The sequence below is a fragment of the Zosterops lateralis genome (genome assembly GCF_965231275.1).
Source record: "Zosterops lateralis genome assembly, chromosome: 4".
NCBI classification, from domain to species: Eukaryota; Metazoa; Chordata; class Aves; order Passeriformes; family Zosteropidae; genus Zosterops; species Zosterops lateralis.
Genome location: NC_139765.1, coordinates 11,391,486 through 11,410,497, shown reverse-complemented (window position 1 = coordinate 11,410,497; position 19,012 = coordinate 11,391,486). Strand labels below are relative to the sequence as shown.

Sequence of the window (19,012 nt, the reverse complement as noted above, 5' to 3'; positions counted from 1 at the left end):
GGGTTCAATTTAATGCACGACTATGAACAGCTGCTCCTGATCACCAGCTTGTACAGCACACTCATTCATCACAAAATATTTCAAAAGGCTGAGCTGAAATGGAACAAATGAATTTGAAGGAGTATGGGAGGTACCATGCTAGCCTTGGAGAATGTGTCAGATGTAAAAAGCACAGCTATGGGATTGCCATTAATTTATTCCTGTAAATGCTATGTCTGCTCTATTAGCAGCACTCTCCAGATTCTCAAAAATCCAGGAGGGCAGCCTGGATAAGGTATTAGAAGATGTATTTGAATACTCCTTAATGAAGGTGATTTTAACTAAGTAAGTGACTAAAAGGAGCTGACAGCATGTTTAAATTGTGCTGGAGAAAACTTCAAGATGACAAGCCTCAAACAACTGCTGAAAGGAGAGGAGTTTTTTATTTCCTCAAGTGCTTTAACTCAGAAAGATCCATCAGTCATGCAATGGATGGAGGGCCATGGACTTGCCTTTGCCACTTTCATCTTAAACACTGTGAGAGGCCTCACTGCTTTTAAAAAGTTTTCATCTTCCTCTTTGGTCCTTCAGCACGGCCGCAGCCAAGAGCAAGGCACACTCTGACAAATGAAACCACCCGTTTTTGAAGGTCTGTGAAGAGATGGAGAGCTGTCACAGAGCTGAGTAATTCACATTTTTGTTCTGGTTTTTTGTGTTTTTGTGGTTTTTTTTTTTTTTTTTTTTTTTTTTTTTTTTTTTTTTTTTTTTTTTGTTGTTGTTGTTGTTGTTGTTGTTGTTGTTTTTTAATTTCAGGAGTTATGCAGCAGAACTAGACATTTAAAACACCACAGTGTCAGGGCCGCTGGATCATCTGAGTGACTCAATTTTTCACAGAGCACTTCCTGTGAGCTGTGCACAGGGCAGCTTCACAGATGTTGGCAAGAAGGGTGATATGCAGGGAGGAAAACTCTATGAGTTGCCTCAGGTGGCAATTCTTGCCAATTCCTTCTAGGAGGGGGGAAAACAAGTTTCCAAGACCTTTTTGAAGGCAATTCTTGCCTAGAAGTGATATTTATAGCATCTTCAGACACCTGTGTCATCCAAGTATACTTGTACTTGTGTGAATTCATGGGGAAAGCATGTAATGCTTATGTAGAATTCCAAATTTCACACTTTGGTATCACTTTGTGGTTGTTAGATCAGACTTTTGTGTCATAGTATAAAAAATACACTTCTATTTTCAGCTACAGAGAATTTAACAATAATTTGTTGTAACACTTATTGATAAATGGAGGGTAAAAAAGGTTTCCTCAATATAAAAAATGTAGTCTTTGCAACAGTAGGGGGAAAATATTATTTTAGATAATAATATTTCATTTTACAGAGTACCTTTGGCAGTCTCTTGCTCTACCTACTCTCCTTCCTCAAGGCCAGGTAAGGAGACAAAACTCAGGTGTCTTAAGCTTGCACAAATAAGGCACATCAGCTGCCCTTCCATGCAATGGAACAAAGCCACAGCTTGCCATCACTCAGGCTCCTGCTGCCTGCTGAGAAAGCAGTGAGGGGAAGTGATAAGTAGTAGATCTCTGCCACATGAATAACCAGCTCTGAGACAGCAGTTTTCACTTATTCTGGGATCCCAATCCATTGGTAGGGTACACGCTCTGATGTGGGGGTGAGAAGCTGTGAGCTCTGTTTTATCTGCCAGGGCCAAGGCAGAAGCACACACTGGCTCACACACCCTCTGCAAAGGTTATTCATCACCACAGCAACCTCCAAACAAAGGTGGGAGCCAAATCAAACTGGTTTCACCCATCCCTGTCCCTCTGATGACCGTGGGTGAAGGTGTTCTCCACTTGCACCCTACAGGGGACTTCATTGCTTGGGTTTGTTTTAATGTCATTGGATCTCCCAATTCTACTCTCAGCACCCCAGGGCAGAGAATGGCCACATGGATGCATTAAGCAATAAAATTCTTTTACAGGCCCAGATAAAAGGAGAGAGAAGACACACAATTCCTTCTTGCCATACGGTGAGCAAGTGCCACATTCCATTACATGTCACTGCCACCCCACCTTCTCCACGTGCTCCCCTTGGTACCAGGAACAGCTGCTGTAAAATAAACACCCCACCTAAACCCCAGAAAACTCTGTTCTGTCCTTCCTCTCCCTTCATCACTTCTTTTCTTCACATCCTCTCTCCCCCCACGGGAGATTAATGATTTTGGATACACTACGAAAACCCAACCGAGACAATAAAACAATTGTAAACCCAGCACAAATGGAAAGCAGAGTGCCTTTTTTTCCCTTAAATCCAGAAAGAACTCGAGGAAAGAGATTATGATCATTCCTAAACCTTTTCAACTACCAGCCAGGAGGAGGAAACAAGGCTGTCTGTAATGACAGGCTGTCAACACTCTGTGGGCAGCATGGCTCTCATTTGTGACATTGAGCTTTCTCCTGCAGAGCTGGGCAAATAGGCACCAGCAGCCAACACCACATGCAATGACAGCACTGAAAATGCCCAGATTTCTTCTCTACCTGTCCCAAAGCACATCCCCCCACCTGAGCAGCCAGGTCTCAGGATGTAAAAAGATAGGTAACTGTTTTGAATCACGGGATTATATATATATATATATATATATATATATATATATATATATATATATATATATATAATCTCCAATGGTTTCTAGGAATTTTACTTTTTAAATCAAAACCATGGGTGATTGCAGCAGATATCAAAATCTCATTATCTCTCATTTATTCCTGTCAAGAAATAGAAGTTAAATTTTCCTATAGAAAAATCATCAGAAATACCCATCCAGCTTTAGTGCTTTTGGATCTAAGCAAAATTTATATTAACAAAAGGGTGGTTTGACTTATACCAGTGGCTTAAGCTATCATGTTTATTGAGTTTCAAAAGAGTCATTGGCAGCTAACCATTAATTTTTGCAGCCTTATGATGGTTTACAATTTCTGTCAGTGAGTTTCAGCATCCAGGCACCTGAGGCAGGAAGTTCATCCACCTGGTTCTGCAATATTTCTATTTGCCAATCACTTCAGTGATCTGGTACTTCAAGGGAGTCTGTAGGAAAGGTGAGGACAAACCTTTTTATCAGGGCCCACAGCAACAGGACAAGAGAGAATGGTTTTAAAGTAAAAGAAGGTTGAATCAGAATGGATATAAGGAAGTTTTTAACAATGAAGGAGTTAAAAGAGGTTGCCTAGAGGAGTGGTGGATGCCTGGAAACATTCATGCCCAGGTTGGATGGGGCTCTGAGAAATCTGGTTTAGTTGAACATGTCCCTTCCCATTGCAGAAGGATGCTGTACTAGATGGTCTTTAAAGATCTCCCCAATGTAAAATATTTCATGATTCTATGATAATACTGTTCTGACACTATAATAAAGAACTAGAAATTTTAAAAACATTTTAAAAATAAAGTGTAAGACAATTCCACTTCCAAATGAAGGTTCAAACTGTGGTTTCAAAAGTGCAGACTGCACTTGCAGGTACAAACAGCAATCAAGGGCAATTGCAAGCAAAATGCAAAACATCACTCAACCCCAAGGGCAGAACAATCCCCAGACACTCTGTACTTGAAGTTCTGTGCTCTAGAGTGCTCTCAGAAATAGGAAAAAAAAAACAAACAGCAAACTAAAAACCTGCACTTGAGTTCACATGCATTTCTTAAGTGCAGCCATAGGCAAACCAAACCCATGAACCTGGAGATACTCCGAGCACGTTGTGATTTATGTGATTTATGTCACAGCACAGTCACCACTTGTGTGAGAAATAGGCACTGGCTCAACTCAGCTTTTATTTGTGCAATGAATTCTCAACACCTGATGATCTGCACTTCCCAAAGGAACCTCTCCATATGGAGGTGGTTTCCCACCCATCTTACAGGGGAGCAAGGGTTTTTGTCTTTTCCCCACGCTGGCATTCCACTTCCTGAGTCAGGCTGAGATCTCAGACACAACACACAGATATTTGTCCTAAACTGGTGTCCCCCTGACCAAGATATGCTTCCACTGAAATTATCTGGCTTCTAGAAAGATCTGTAGTCTCTAACTTTTCATAACTGAAAATATTTACAAGTAAAAAAGAAGTGCACCTACCCATGTGACAATGATTTTAAATACAAAAACACACTGCTTCAATAATTACCTTGTTTTCTCTGTTTCTACACACCCTGAAAATCAGTTGCAGCAATTTGAAAACCTTTCTGCTCCAAAGCTGCTGCTGTTAGCACTGAGGTCGCTGTATTATTTAAGTGCTGGGGTTCAGAGTTCTCCAGCAGCAGAAAGGAACTGCATCTACCTTCAGTGGCTCCCAAGGTAGCAGCTGTTTATGCTTGAACTGAAGCTGGAAGAGCAGCAGCAATAAAAGGAAAGGAACTTAAGGACAGGTATGTTCCAGCTCACAGTGGCTATGTGACGATAACACCAAATTTGTTTTCCTAAACTTTCCATTAATTAAAGCCTACTTATTTTAGTCTGGCTTAATAGGCTACTGGACCTTGAAATAATGTACTCGTATTCCTTGCTCTGCCTTTGCCTCCCTCAGCATGAAGCAGAATTACCCTCATAATTTTTCAGGCCAGGGGAATTTTCCAACTCTGTTGCTAATCAGGTAGCACATATAGCTCAGGACAACACTGACCTTCAGGGTTTTGTCCAAATATTCCAACAAGCCCTTTTAACAATATGACAAGAACCTGAAAGAGCCAGACAAGTGCCCTGGATGCATTTTACCCTTCCTGCACTCATCCTTACAGGGGGCTCCTCCAACCTGCTCACATATTTCTGCCTAAAGCACAAAGCCTGATATTCACAGGATAATTCAGCACCTGATGCTGAGCTGTGTCGTGCTGATGCTTTAATGGGATTCTTTCCCTGTGCAGAGGGGCTATCTCCCCCAAATTCCACAGAGATTTTTACATGATTAGCTATAGCTAAGGGCACATATGTTGTTTTTAATAGCAAACGTGTGTTTTACAGACCAGGCTGCATCTCATCAATAATTCCTTGCTGCCACACTCCCAGGAAAACAGCAGTCAGCCCAGCATGGCAGAGCCTTAAATAAAGCAGGGTGTTACAAGGTGTAAGGCAGCTCTCCACACATTTGCTGTCAAAGAATCACAGCATTTCAGCTTCTGGAAGAAGCAGATTGCCATTGTTTTATCAAGGAAAATCACAGACTGGAAAAACTGACTAGAAACCACCTTCCCCTAAAAAAAAAAAAATTAATTGTTAGCTATTGTCTTTTTTAGAGAGGTTGTGCCTAGCATTGAGCTGGAAACAGAATCACGCCTCAGAGGTCAGAGCAAGCTCACTCTTTTCTTTACACAGCATCTTCAAAAGGAAGCTGAGGATGAAGCTTGCCTGCACACAGCCACACAGAGATTTAAATAGGAAAACAAAAAAACCAGATCCACTACCCAAGAAACTACCCAAAGCACTTACATAAAAGGCTTTGGGTAGTTTCATTTTCTATTCAGCTGGAAAGGGAGTGAACCAGCACACACACACACATTTTTAATCACCCTTGTGCTGACAGCAGCCAGTCACTTCTGTTATCAGAACCTCACAGCTTGGATTTCCAGGCTATGAAGTGCTAAGGAAGAGGGTATAAAATCTCCTCTGGTTAAAAAAGCACAGTGATATCATCTAGTATAACATATAAACACTACAGAATTGAAGTCTGGCCTCACCAGGACATTACTCATTCAGTGGAGGGAGAGGGGGAAATAATCTATAAACATCCAAACAAACAGTAGGGATTTCCTAAGATTAGCTGGTAACCTGGATCGCTCTCATTTTCTCTAAGCCCATCAGTCACACTCTGGGAAAAACAAGCAAGGCAGGCCAGTCTGTGCATCCAGAAACTTTGAGTTTGCAACAGACACCAGATGTTAAAGAGACAGAGAGGAAAGAGAGACACTGCGCTTATGTACAACTCACCAGTGATCACTTGTGCAAATGCCACGTGCCTGGCTTTAAAACTTCAGCCTGGGTAGATGCTGTCCCTGCTACTGCTTAATTCAGCTGGCTGGCATCTCTCCAGAGGCACCCAGAAGGCAGCTCCCCAACAGGACAAATCACTGAAAAGCAGAAAAGAAACACGTTCAGCTTTGTAATTCCTCTGCACATTATACAATGAGTTCAACTTGCTAATCCCTGACTTCTTAAAACGTGATTTCCCTCAGTGCATGTCAGGGAGAAATACAAGTTCTGGTTAGAGTTCATCCACTACTGTCAGTGTGAATTTCTTAAATACCAGTAATAGCAGAAAGGACTCCTCTGTACAGCTAACAGGAACCTCATGGTCAGCATAACTGAACAGCCTCCACCCTAAAACCCTTCTGTTACCCCTTAATTTTGAATTTGACATTCGAGAGTTAGTCCTTTTCTATTTCATTTCTTTATTGATATCCAACGACTTCATTCTAACTTAGTTGTAATACAAGTCACTTCCACCATTCACTATTCCAGGCACTGAACATTTCTTCAAATTTTAGCAAATCTGACCAATTTACAGCAAAATTTTCTTATGAATTACTCTCTTTAGGCCTTTATTTTGGCATTTCCCAATTCTGTCTTTGCTATGAGATGTTCCATTTCCTCTCCCTTGTAAGGCCATTTACAATAAATCAAATTAATAAAATTGGATAAATCCAATTAATTAAAATATACAGATCAATTTGACATAGCAACAGAATCAGGAAGAAGCAGCACCAAGTCAACTAATTGATAGGACAAGTGGCAATAGGTCAGTTTAGTCAATCTGAATTGATCCAGTGGTTGCACATTAATGCAAAAAGGAAGTAATAAAACATAATATTTTAATGTTTGAAGGGGAGACAAACAATGTTTTTTTCTGACCAGGAAACTCTTGCAGAAGAAACTACAAAAAAAACATGGGCACAACACCTTAAGGTTGGTTGCCTTCCATTCATGAGTCTCAGCCTTTCCCAGCCCAGTGACCTCAAGCAAGGCCCTCCACCCTTCCACGCCCATTTCATTCCCTTCAAAACATGGATAAAGATATCCAGGAAAGAGAAGGAGCTACTGAAGAGGGTCCAGCAGAGGGATATATTGATGATGTAGGGTGGAGTGCCTCTCTCAAGAGGAGACCGCAGGAGCTGGGCCTAGTTAGTCCAGGGAAGAGGAAACTGAGAGGGGAATCTCATTAATCAATTTAAGTATCTCAAAGGGGTGCCAAGAGGAGAATGCCAGGCTCTTTTCTGTAGTGCCCACTGACAGGACAAGGAGCAGTGGCCATAAACTGAAACACAGTCAGTTCCACCTTAACAGAAGGAAGAACTTTACACCAAGGAGGGCAGAGCCCTGGAACAGCTGCCTGGGGAGGTTGTGGAATCTCCCTTTCCTGGAGACTCCACAACCCACCTGTTCTTGTGTAACCTGCTCTAGGTGACCCCATCTTGGATGAAGATGATCTCCTAAGGTCCCTTCCAACTCTAACTAATGATTTTGTGTGCTTATGTAAGGAAAAACAAAAAATAAAAAAGGACAGGCTACACCTCTTTTCTTTTCCAATTGTAACTTACAATCTCAGTAGCTTCTTAAATAGAAACTAATTCTTCTCAGTAGAATGGAAGACTAAAGAATTCTGCTAAGAAAAGGAAGTAGCAAACAGTAGCACACTCATTGTTTCCAGGCTCCTTATCTCTGAAATTTGTTACAGGTTTTGGGATTCTCATCTGAAAGCCAATGTAAAACAGAAAAGGGAAAACCAGATTTTACTGGTGAGTTTCTGAGCTCCTCCTTGCTAATGTGATTCCTCTGTTTTCTGCCCTGGACATGAGCACAGTTAATGAATAATGACTGTGCACACAAAATATCAGACAATGATGGGAGGGGGAGGGAAGGGTGAAGTGATTGTGTGGGAGGCTTGGATTGAATTTGGCAACAATTAGAAAAATTGATGCCCTTTTAATTATAGGAAAAGGCTTTGCTGGAAAGATAAGACAGACATGACATTCAAAATACTTTAGTCTTTGGATTTAAATGTATGGAAATAGAAAGTTCAAAAGGTTGGGGTTCTCCATTGTATTTCCCTTTTACATTAAAAAAACATAGCTCTCAAAACTTACGTCCAAATATGTGTGTAAACCTTCAGATCAATTCAAAGCTGTTACAGGACAGATTTGATTTGCTTTTATTACTCCCTGGGAATATTATTTACTACATGTAGGTCTGCCTCCTACAAGGTACCAGATATCTTTGTTTTCCTTTCCAGTAAGAGCCCAAGCCAGTACAAGTTGTAGACACTTGAAGAATCAATCCAATAACTCACTAACATCACTTAAGATCCTCCTCTAACTGCTTCCACTGAATATATTATCAAAAGAGGGCACCAGAGATTGCTCCCTGTTTGATCAAGGTTGCACAGTGCACATTTCCTTCTCTGGTGCTATTCCCAATTCCAGCAGCTCCTGCCAAATCCGCACATGTGAGAAGTGCCTGCTACAAGCACATGAGATGCATTATCCCAGTACTCCTTTAGTGGCACAGAGTAGCTTAATGATACCCTTTGAAAAGTTAAAAGGGAAAAGGACATTTCTCACACAAAACTCACACACAATTCTTCAATTACAAAATAAAAACCTCTTGCAGTTTTACCCCGTGCCTCTACAGCTATTTTTCCTTAACATATTTCCATGATCATTTCTACAATGAGATATAACCACTTCTAAATAAGTGCTAGTACACAAACCACATTTACTATCCTAAAAATTACAATCACCATTTCTATTATTCAGGATCTTTCATCAGCAGACCTCACGTAGTATTTAGAAGATTTAATCATGTTAAAATACCAACTACCACTGCAGATGGGACTTACAAAGCAAAAGCACAATTACACAAGGCAGGATTTATCCAGGAAATATGGACTGTGATACCTAATCTTGCAAAATAACAGAGAGATAATTTAAAGTAAGGTATCTACAAAGAATACTGTCTGTGCCAAGAGACTGTTTGTGTTGGTTTTACAAGGAGCGGACAGAATGTTCTTTTCCAAAGAGCCACAAAACAAACTTCCTGAACCAATGTGAGTTTTCTTTTTTTGCTTGTATTTAATCCAAGTAAATGTGGCCCAGCCAAAGTTATTTAATAAGAAGTGTGGGGGGGAAAGAATCAATTAGTTTGGCATAACCTTGTCTTGAAAAAGTACAATCATGCTTCAAAGTGAGTGGAAGTGGTCACCTGAACAGATCTAGAAGCACTGCTTCTCTGTGAAATTAGTAATTACAGTAGAGAGAAGGGGCTTTGTCACTAGTTTTTAAACCATTTCTTCCACAGAATTATAAGCAGCTGTAATTAACTCTCTTCCTTTTTGTTTTTTGTTTTTTTTTCTGGCTTTAATGCACACCAGCAGGGTCTGAGGATGTGGAAAAGAGAGAGGCGGTGTGTTGAGACGGTAAAGCAGCATAGAAGAAAAAGGAACTTGAAATCATCACACACCAGTTTATTTAACATAATATTTTGTCCCTAAATCACTCATTTATGTAATCTAGAAAACAAACAAACAAACAAAAAAAAAAAAAAAAAGAGAGAGAGAAAAAATAAAAAGAAAAAACAACAAACCAAAACTAAAGAAATTCAGAACCAACAAAAAGCCTCCTCCAAGTTCAGCTTTTACCTCTTTTGGCCTCTTTCAGGAGCTGATGGGTAAGTGCACAGGGAAAAGCCTCTTTGTGAGGCAAAGATAAAAGCATTACTGGTAAGGTCAAAAGAGACAACATATCCTTTAATGTGATGCATTTGTAATCCCTGTTTTAGAAGCACTAATGAATTTAAAATTAAAAGACATAATACATCCTCTCTACCCTACAGGGAGATACTGAGACCCCCAAAAAACATATCAGTGTCTAACTCTGCAGCAGGTCTGTTTACATGCATGTTTGTGAAAGCTTCTTGACTAACAAAAATGCTCATTTCACCAGACACACAATGCAAGAATACTTCCAGCATCTCTGAAAGTACAGTTTTTCCATTTACCACACAAATGCCCAACTCCTCTCTCTGATGGGCAAAGATGCTGCATCATTTTGTCAGAATGCCAAAGGAAAAGGAAGTCTCTACACCACTCATGTACAAGTCAGACACTTAAAAGGTCATATTCAACAATATAATTTCAAAATGCTGCACTATAATTCCACTGTAGAATAGCTCCCCTAAAGAGATGAATAAAATACCACCCAAGAGTGGGATGGATATAAAGAGAGACAGAAATCTGAGGGGAAGACAAGAGAACTGCAAAATGTGTTTCATGTTACTTATACTGATGCAAAGCTTAGTAAATCCAGTTTGATGTCTAAAAGTTGTCCATCTTCATTGCCATAAGAGTTCAAAATTACTATACATATTTTTTATTATTATTGTCACCTTTTGAGTGTTTATACTTTCCTTGGTTCTGTACATCAATGCCAGATTTGGTTTATGCACAGCCACATAATAGATTTCACTGGCTATTGTCACAAGCTGTTTCCTTGTTTACTTCTGCATTTGTTTCAGCTTCAGCTCCTTACAGGGTAGACAATGAAACCTGTTTTTACTTTTCGATTCTTCCTGCCACAATGTTTGGTTTTCAAACTCTGCAAGGATCAAGTTTAATAAATTGAAAATCAATCAGTACTACTTTTATTTTGAAATAGGAGCCTAATTATGTTAGTCTCAGGTATTATAAAAATTCTTTTCATATATTCAGCTTGGATCCAGTTCTGAACCTCAGTGCATTAAAATTACACTGTCATATATATTCATATATAAACTCTTATTCTAACTGCTAGAAGCAATCTTGGTAGAAACCCTACAATTATTATTTTTTCATTTGAAACAAAGAGAGATTATTAATAAAAAAAACCCTCCAGAAGCTAAGTATCTGCTTTCCTGAAGTCAATACACAGTTGGTCTTACATTTCAATAGACCTGGGATTTCTTGCTAGCACTGCAAAAGACAAACCTGCCTCTTTAGATATGGGGTAAGCAAACAAAACTGAGAGCAGGATATTGTTTAGGAAGATCAGATTATTGTCTTCAAATACCACCACAGATTGAAAGGATGAGCCTTGCAATGGGAAACAGACATGGGGTGTCACTGATGTGATTAAATTCACCACCCACTCCCACAAAGGGACACCCTAAGATTGGGAATGCTCTTAAAAACTCCATCAATTCCCATACCTTTGACAAGGACTGATGTGGCTGAAGAGATGTGTGGGAAGCATCACATGTGGTTTCAGAAAAAGCAGTAGGAAAAATTATTTGGGTTTTGGAAAGGAGCAAGAGAGTGCAAAAAGGTTTCTCACTAGTCACTCTGAAATGTGAGCAGAAAGGCTCAGCCCTTGACTCACAGACTTAGCAGCTTTGGTGGGACTTGGGGAACATTTTAAATATCAATTTCCAGATATTGCCTTTTGGCAAAAACACTCATCACATCCCTGTTCACCCTTTGCACTCCCTCTGCACCACCCAAAGACACTGCATTTATTTCAGGTTTGTTTTTTTTTTTCATCCTACCACTGGCTTAGGAGGGGAGGTTGTTTGCCACAGGTGCTCAGAGCAGTAGGAACTAAGCTGTGAAAAGTAACTGTGTTAGTTCTTTTTAGTTCCATTTTCCTGGAAAATAAACACAATCCCCAATTTTTTTTTTTTTTGGGGGGGGGGAACCCAAAAATACATGCAACATTCCACAGAAACAGGGAAACAGAGAACATGGACAGATTAGTGTAAAACAACATCCGTCCTTGGCGTATCCCAGCACTAGAGATGACCAAAGTGTCCACTGTGCTCAGTAGCAAAGTCACCTAATTTCCCAGCTGCTTGATACCAAGTCCTTCCTTTGCTGGCCCTCTTGTAAAATGAGAGCTGAAATAATCCAGGCAACTGTCCTGCTGGAGCCTGAAAAGTCAGGCTCTCTTACATTTTCAGAAGGGCAAAGCACAGCATTAAAAAGGCCCAGTATTCATGGGAAAATTTAACAAACAAAGAAGCTTGTTCAAAAAATTACGCTTATTTTGCCTTGTGTAAATTTATTATAGCTCATTTGTTGTGTGAGACTTCTCAAGACATGGAAGAAGGGAGCCAGAAAATAGAAAATGTCTTTAAAAGAAGGATGGGAAAGCAGCATGAGGGAACAGTCAGTAACTCCACAGTTAAGAAAACTGGGGGCCAAAAGGTGAATGACAGAACATTTGGTTCAGACTGGTATAAATTTAATACTGTGCACTTATTAGTGCACAGATTAGGAACCTGGCCCTTCCCAGCCCTAGAGAGCTGTATCACCAGAAGGATCTTGAATCTTTTCTGTTTATTAAGGAAAGGAAAAATTCGGGCAGCCCTTTGAAATCACTTCCTCAAAGGAAAGCAGAGGGGTTTTCACATCAATACACCTACAGACATCCACCACATTATGGCCACTGTGGTCATAAAAGTTATTTTAAGCATGGTCTGTAGTAATAAATCAGTTTTAGTGCCAATAATTTTCTCTTTGTAGCTGAGGAGGAGGGGGAGTTTCCCCATCATGATGTAATCAGAAGTTACTTTGAAGATATATAAAAATTTAGATTCATTAAATTTTTATCCCAAGAGAAGACAGAGCACATCATGGACACAGCCTCTGAAACACCTAAAACTTCTACCAACCTCTTGATTTTTTTTCCTATGCTCATGCACATCAAATCACATTGTTTATGGACAATTATAAAAGCAGAGTATCTTCAGCAGTTCATGCTATCCTTTACCTAGGAATCACAGAAGAGTCACAATACCGAGACATCTGGATGCCAGAATTTTCATTTTGAAATGAAAAGAAATCTCTTCATTTTCTCAAATGTCCTTTCTCACCTTTGCCTTTACACTCATCCCCAGTTAAAATCCTTGACTAGCTCATCTTAGTCCCCTGGGATCAAAGCACTGCCCTCTTGGTGATGTTTTCCAGTCTCTTCTGATACTGCCCACCAAAGCCAGAAAACCTCTGCTCTGACTCAAAGCAACCTGTTACACAATCCAGCAACTTTGACCTTCTTTATTCTACTCCACCATTGGTACTGATCACAGCCCCTGAACCCCTCATTACTGACCTCCACGAATTAATGGTTTATTACAATGCAATGAGGCACATTAAATCACATGCCAGGTTAAATCTACCTAAAAAAAAAAAAATCAATACAACTATGAAAAGCAAGGTTTGTGATACCCTTTATTACTCTACTGATGGATGTGGGGGGGGAGAAAAAGGGGAAAAGAAAAAGAGAGCAAATCTGTTTTCAGGCCAGACCAACCATCAGGCTTAACAAAAAAAGTACACGTTGTTTTGAAAAGAAGAATCAAGAACCCAATAGTTTACATCAAGGACAAGGTAGCAATTTTCTTAGAGCTGCTCTGTCTCTTCTAAAAAATCTGAAATATTCCCACTAGAGCATAACTTCTAATTTATATTGCAATGGGAATAAATCACATTAAAAGTGGTAGTGATAAGAACTATAAAAATGTGTTTTGTTGTTTCAGTGTGGGGTTTTGGGGGAGAGTGTTGAGGGTTTTTGTGGCTTTTTGGTTTTTTGTTTGATTTTTTTTTTTCCCTTTGGTTGATTGGGTTTTAAAAAATGGAAAATCCAGTCTGGAGCAGAACTGTGGCCAGGACAGAGCTCAGAACAGTCAGAAAGGAATTTCTGGAGACCTTGGCCTAGGTATTCTCCTCAGATCCTACATAAGATTAACAAACATGACAGCTCCTTTGCTGCAGGACAAATCCCTCCCTCAGTTTCCTGTAGGTGATGAAAGGTACCAGTGATGGCCAAGTACTCATCAAGAGCCCTGCAAAGGCCAACTACAAAATAATCTTCCTTTAATCAAGTCTGAGCTAGGAGCCAACTTTCTAAAAGGTTCTACTTCTTAAAAAACCCCAGAAGAACAACAAAAAGCACCACTTACCTCCATAAAGGTTCTGTTGCTAATGTTTCTTTTATTGAAGTCTATTAAAAACTAATGCTTTCAATAATGTCTCACAGTAATGCCCTTCTAAAACTTAAGGGTGCATAAAAAGGAAATCCTCATGCTTAAATACCTTCCAACTTTTTAAATGATCTCTCTTCCTGTTTTATAATTTTGGGATAAGAGTGCTTGGCCTTGATCTGATCCCAGATTCTCTTTGACTTTCTTGTATCCTCTCATTTATGCTTTTATTTGCCTTTGCTAATAAAGAGCTGATTCTGCAACACAGCACATATAAGTACAGAAGTTAATTAATATTCATTGGAGGCCAAGAACAGGATTTACACCACAAACAAAAGAGCCTAATCCTCAGCTTTTCTGATCATAGAGAAAAACACAAAATGCTCAACCTCCCTTGAAACTGGAAAAAACCCAAAAAACCCCCACCATGGTTACACAGATACTTTTGCTTGGTTCTGTATTGACCATTCTGTAAATCTCTCATATTTCCACACTATTTTTGCCTGGCAATTATGATCAAAACAGAGTAACTCCAAACCAACATTGCTAAACAATAAAGTGAGGACCTTAAAAATCTTCACAACCAAAAGGGACTTTGTGCATCTCATCCAGAAGGGGAAAAAAGGTAAAAGCCTTTAGGTTTCCCAAGAATGTCTGAAATTTTGTCTTGTTACTACCAACGAAGTATTTCAATTGTGTTTGGTTTTGTTCATTGCATAGAGTCATTATCAATGCTGAACACACTCAAACACAAAATCCCTCTGAGCAAACAATTCCTAATCCAATGTTTCATCATTTTAATCATACCACCAGAATTTTTCTGAGGAAAATAAATCAAATCAGAAATCTGCTCTAACCATTTTAAAACAACAAATAATGAATAACAACAATGAATAATAATTCATTACCTTATTACCTTATGCATTCAAAGCTACTTTCAGACTTGCAATTCTGGCCATAAAATATCAATTCATGGTGATGAATGAAAAGATAAAAGCCTCAAATTGGTAAACAAATTCAAGAAAATGTGAATAAAATGCTGTTCCTTGTAGGCTGAAAGAGGCTATTTCGCATCCTTACATGGAGGAATAAATCTGGGGCCAAATCACAAAACTTAAGATACGAGGTTATAATGGAAAAGCAAAATACATCTCGTGTATTATAAGGCTTAGAAAAAAATGGAGAAAGAAGCATAAGAAACTGGGGACAAACTCTTTGAGCCTAGTGAAGAAAGCAAAATTTCCCAGCCTAAGTGTTAGTTGACCTTTTCCAGCTGTTTCAGGAGATGAGAGGAGGTGAGAAACTCTAGAAGTGCCTCCAGCCTATCGGGTAACTCACTGCATTATTTACATTGCCCAAACCGTGGCATTTGTCTTGAACTCCCAAACAATTTGTGCATCCTTGTTAGAGTTTAATAATAAATCCACAGTTTCCCCTCTGTTTGCTAGGGTGAAATAAAGACTGCTAAAATAAAGGAAGGATGTACATGACAGACATATAGGAAAAAGGAGAGAAAACTTTTCATATACCAAAAGGGAATAAAACATTTTCCTCCTTCCCAGGAGGCTCAAAACACTGCTGTCAGTGTCTTGCCATGCCAAAAACACCCCCAAACATAAACCAGATACTTCATGTTGCCAACCTAGGACATAAATGTATGAAATATATCAGTTATGTCACTGGATTACACCAAGAACATCCTGTGCTATGCTTCCTGCAGGCTTCTAGAATCGGTTTAAAACAAGGTAGATGAAAAACTAAGCCAAAGAAAGTAGTGAATGACAACTTTTAACAAGAATGTTTCTGAAAGACCAAAGCTAACACCGTCTTTCACAGCCCTAAAACACTGAAAATTAATATAATGGGGGAAAAAAAATCTGATGATGCCTATTTGTACACAAATTTTGTTATGAGACAAGCAGAGATAAGAAGGAGCACTAAATACACTCTTCAGAATAAGAAATGGAGAGATGTTTTGTTGCTTTACGAGAGGGCAATATTAGCCTGATAAAGTATATATATTAAAAAAACCCTATCTGTTGGATTTAAATAAAAAGAAAAGATTTCCTCAGAAACAAGAAATAGACATCAAGATGCAAAAGTGACATCTGTTTTATTAAAATGCAGACATCCTCAGGAGATTAAGTAATTCTGTATTGTCTCATACATCTAAGGATTGCTGGAGCAGGATTTGAATGGAAGACTTAAGTCAACTTGAGAAGACAAATGTAAGTGGCTTCCATCTTTATCAGTTTCAGTTTTTTCTCTTTTGAGTATATGGAAACATCTACCATAGAAATTTTGTTTCTAGTATTAATATTACTATTAGAGTTGCAAATTTCATCAAACAATTTACAGGCTTAGCATGACAAGACAGGCTTTATCAAAAGAGCTTTATTGGTCTGAAAAAACAATCTTCCCATGAAGACAAAAGCACAGCAGGCACCATATTACTGAAGGTCTAACTCCAGTCCAAAAATGAGTAAGTTAAAACATATTTACAGGAATCTAAATTTAAAATGTAAATACAATTTGACCAGAAAAAAAATAACAGTCTGCTTGTCTAATGACAGTTTCAAGCTTGAAACTCTACAATGTTATCTTTTTTTTTTCCCCTCCTATCACAGGCTTAAATTTAATTAAGATTAATTTGATCTACTGGTCCTCTAGGAATTGGACAAACATAATTAATACATTAGGCTGAAAATTCAGACTTTTATTAATGGGCTCAGCCAACTCCACAGGGACCCTCAAGTCTTTTAAAAAGTTAATCCTCATGTAAGTGTTGTGTCTTCAAATACTGGGCTTTTCAGTGAGAACATGCAAAACTCTCTCCAATCCCAAAGGAAAACAAAGATGTGGTAATTCCCCAGAAAGAGCTAACAGAATAATAGCTGGACATATAGTGAAAAGGTTCTTTGTCCTGAAAGGCAGAAATGCATCTCCCTGCATAAGAGATGACTGTGTTAACTGGAGCACTGCTTATTCTGTTACACTAAATATTGCCTCAGGACCTCAACGAACCATGACATGGCAAGGCCCTGTGCCAATTTAGCAAGTTCCTTCAGAAGAATGACACTCAGGCCAGGATCTCAAAGTTCTAAATCTCTCCTTGTGGGAAATTCATGTAGACACGGGATGACTTCAAGTACAGCTGCAGTACAAAGGTAAAGAATGCAGTTTCTGCCTGTCACCTTCTGCTCCAGACTGAGGCAGCCCTTCCCTGAGAAGGCAAAAATCCAACTCACAATGCAAAAACTTGCCTGCAGTAGCTCTAAGTCTTATCATCTATAGCATCCAGAAATTAACTCAGTAAATATTTGCTTAGTTGTGATGCTGGGCCAGTGACTTCACAAGATGCCCCTGACAGACCCTTGTGAAAGTAAGGACTCCCCAGTCTGCAGAACAAACAACATTGGAACAAATTCCCTTGGGAAAATCAGGCAGGAAGATGCTGTATTTATAGAAAGGAGAGTTAAAGTCACTTGGTTCTTTTCTTTTTAAGCCACACTCATTATTTATCCTGATACTGGCAATCATGGGATGGCTGCAGAAGGGACCAAGAAATAAAGAAAGTTGTCACCACAGTGCTGGCAACAGAAAACTGGGAATTTAAATACTTCCTCCTGCAGTGAGTTGTAATACCATAGCAAAGCTTTGTCCCTAGAATGTTACAGATTTCCATGAAACTGCCAGAAATGCTGCATGCAGCGGGCAAAACTAAACACAGTGGGCACAGATGGATTAGAAAAAGAAATACCTATTATCAAACTGAAAAAATGCTGCAGTAACAGGAAAATGAGAATATTCTATTTAATGTTCCTGAGAGAAGTAAAAATGTTTTGCATACAAGGCTTACTCAGAGACATAACAAGTCACAGAATTAAAAACATGACATATTTTTCAGCCTAATTCTTTTCTAGGTACTTGAAGTGCATTTTTCTTTGTGCTGCAACCACTCAATACTGATACAACAAAGAGCCTGTCAGTCCTGTAAATCATATCTTCAAGTTCCAGTGAGACACGATTATGTGTTATTCAGGTTATATGTGCATTCTTCTTGACAGCATGAAAGCTGGCAGTCCTCTAGCCAGGCAAGAAAATAATTATTTCCCCATATATCAATGCTTAGACAGTTCCTAAAACCTCAACTTCAGCTTGGCATATTGGGGGTGGGGGTTTTTTTTGTTTGTTTGGTTTTTTTTGGTTTGTTTTTTTTTTTTTTCCAGAAATCTGCAAATCCTTTGCAATTTGACAGCTTCCAGTACTATTTCCACAGTGAATTTCCTAGCAAAACCAGTGGTAAAAATTACATTCCTCTGTCACAGCCTAGAGGAGAACTTTCTGCCCCAGCTGAGCACTTCCCAGGGCAAGCACTGGGACACAGCAGCAGATGCAGGAGCTCTCTGGTCAGCTTGTGCCCAACAAGAAAGAGAAGATTGATAGCAAAGGGTCTGTACTTATTCTTCCACACATTTCACTGCATTATGTTCCAGCTTAAGGAAAACAGCAGGGCAAGGAAGGAGTCTGGCAAACACTTCCCACTGAATTTGCAAATATCTATGGCCTTGCACAGTTATCCTCAGTCAGTGTCCTGGGGGTATAAAATATACCAGTTCTACCAAGCTGGATGGTTATTTGCATTCCAGCCATGACTGAGATGCAAAGCATCAACAACAGATTTCTAATTATAACTATGTAAAACATCGCCCCACTCCCAAGTATCAAACATCACGAAAGACAAGAAAAAAAAGGAAAAAAACCAACTGTGGTCATGCCTAATAGCTCTGTCCTTCACCTCCAGGAAAGGCAGAAAGTTTTGTCTTTGTCTTTTCAAATATTTTACACTTACCTCCTCTTCAGAGAGATTTACAGAGGACACAAATTACCTAGAGCTCGCAAGCTGATAACAGAGTTGCTATGCAAAAATGTCTCAGCATAAAGGTTCAGGTCACCACCCTATATTATTTTGTATCTCTCCCCTTCGGCAAATTCAACTTGTTTACCAAAACTGGCTCAAAAAATCCCCACCAAACCCACAACAAAACA

The 19,012-nt window shown here is 39.2% G+C and overlaps 1 protein-coding gene across 6 annotated transcripts in view; it reads right to left on the bottom strand.

Annotated features, from left to right (window-relative positions):
* Positions 1-19,012, bottom strand: part of EPS8 (EGFR pathway substrate 8, signaling adaptor) — a 131,664-nt gene that overhangs the window by 91,699 nt on the left and 20,953 nt on the right. For all 6 annotated transcript variants that reach the window (XM_083858820.1, XM_083858822.1, XM_083858818.1 and 3 more), the window contains exon 2: positions 5,948-6,087. The gene's annotated coding sequence lies outside the window, so the exon portion shown is untranslated. The remainder of the gene's footprint in view (positions 1-5,947; positions 6,088-19,012) is intronic.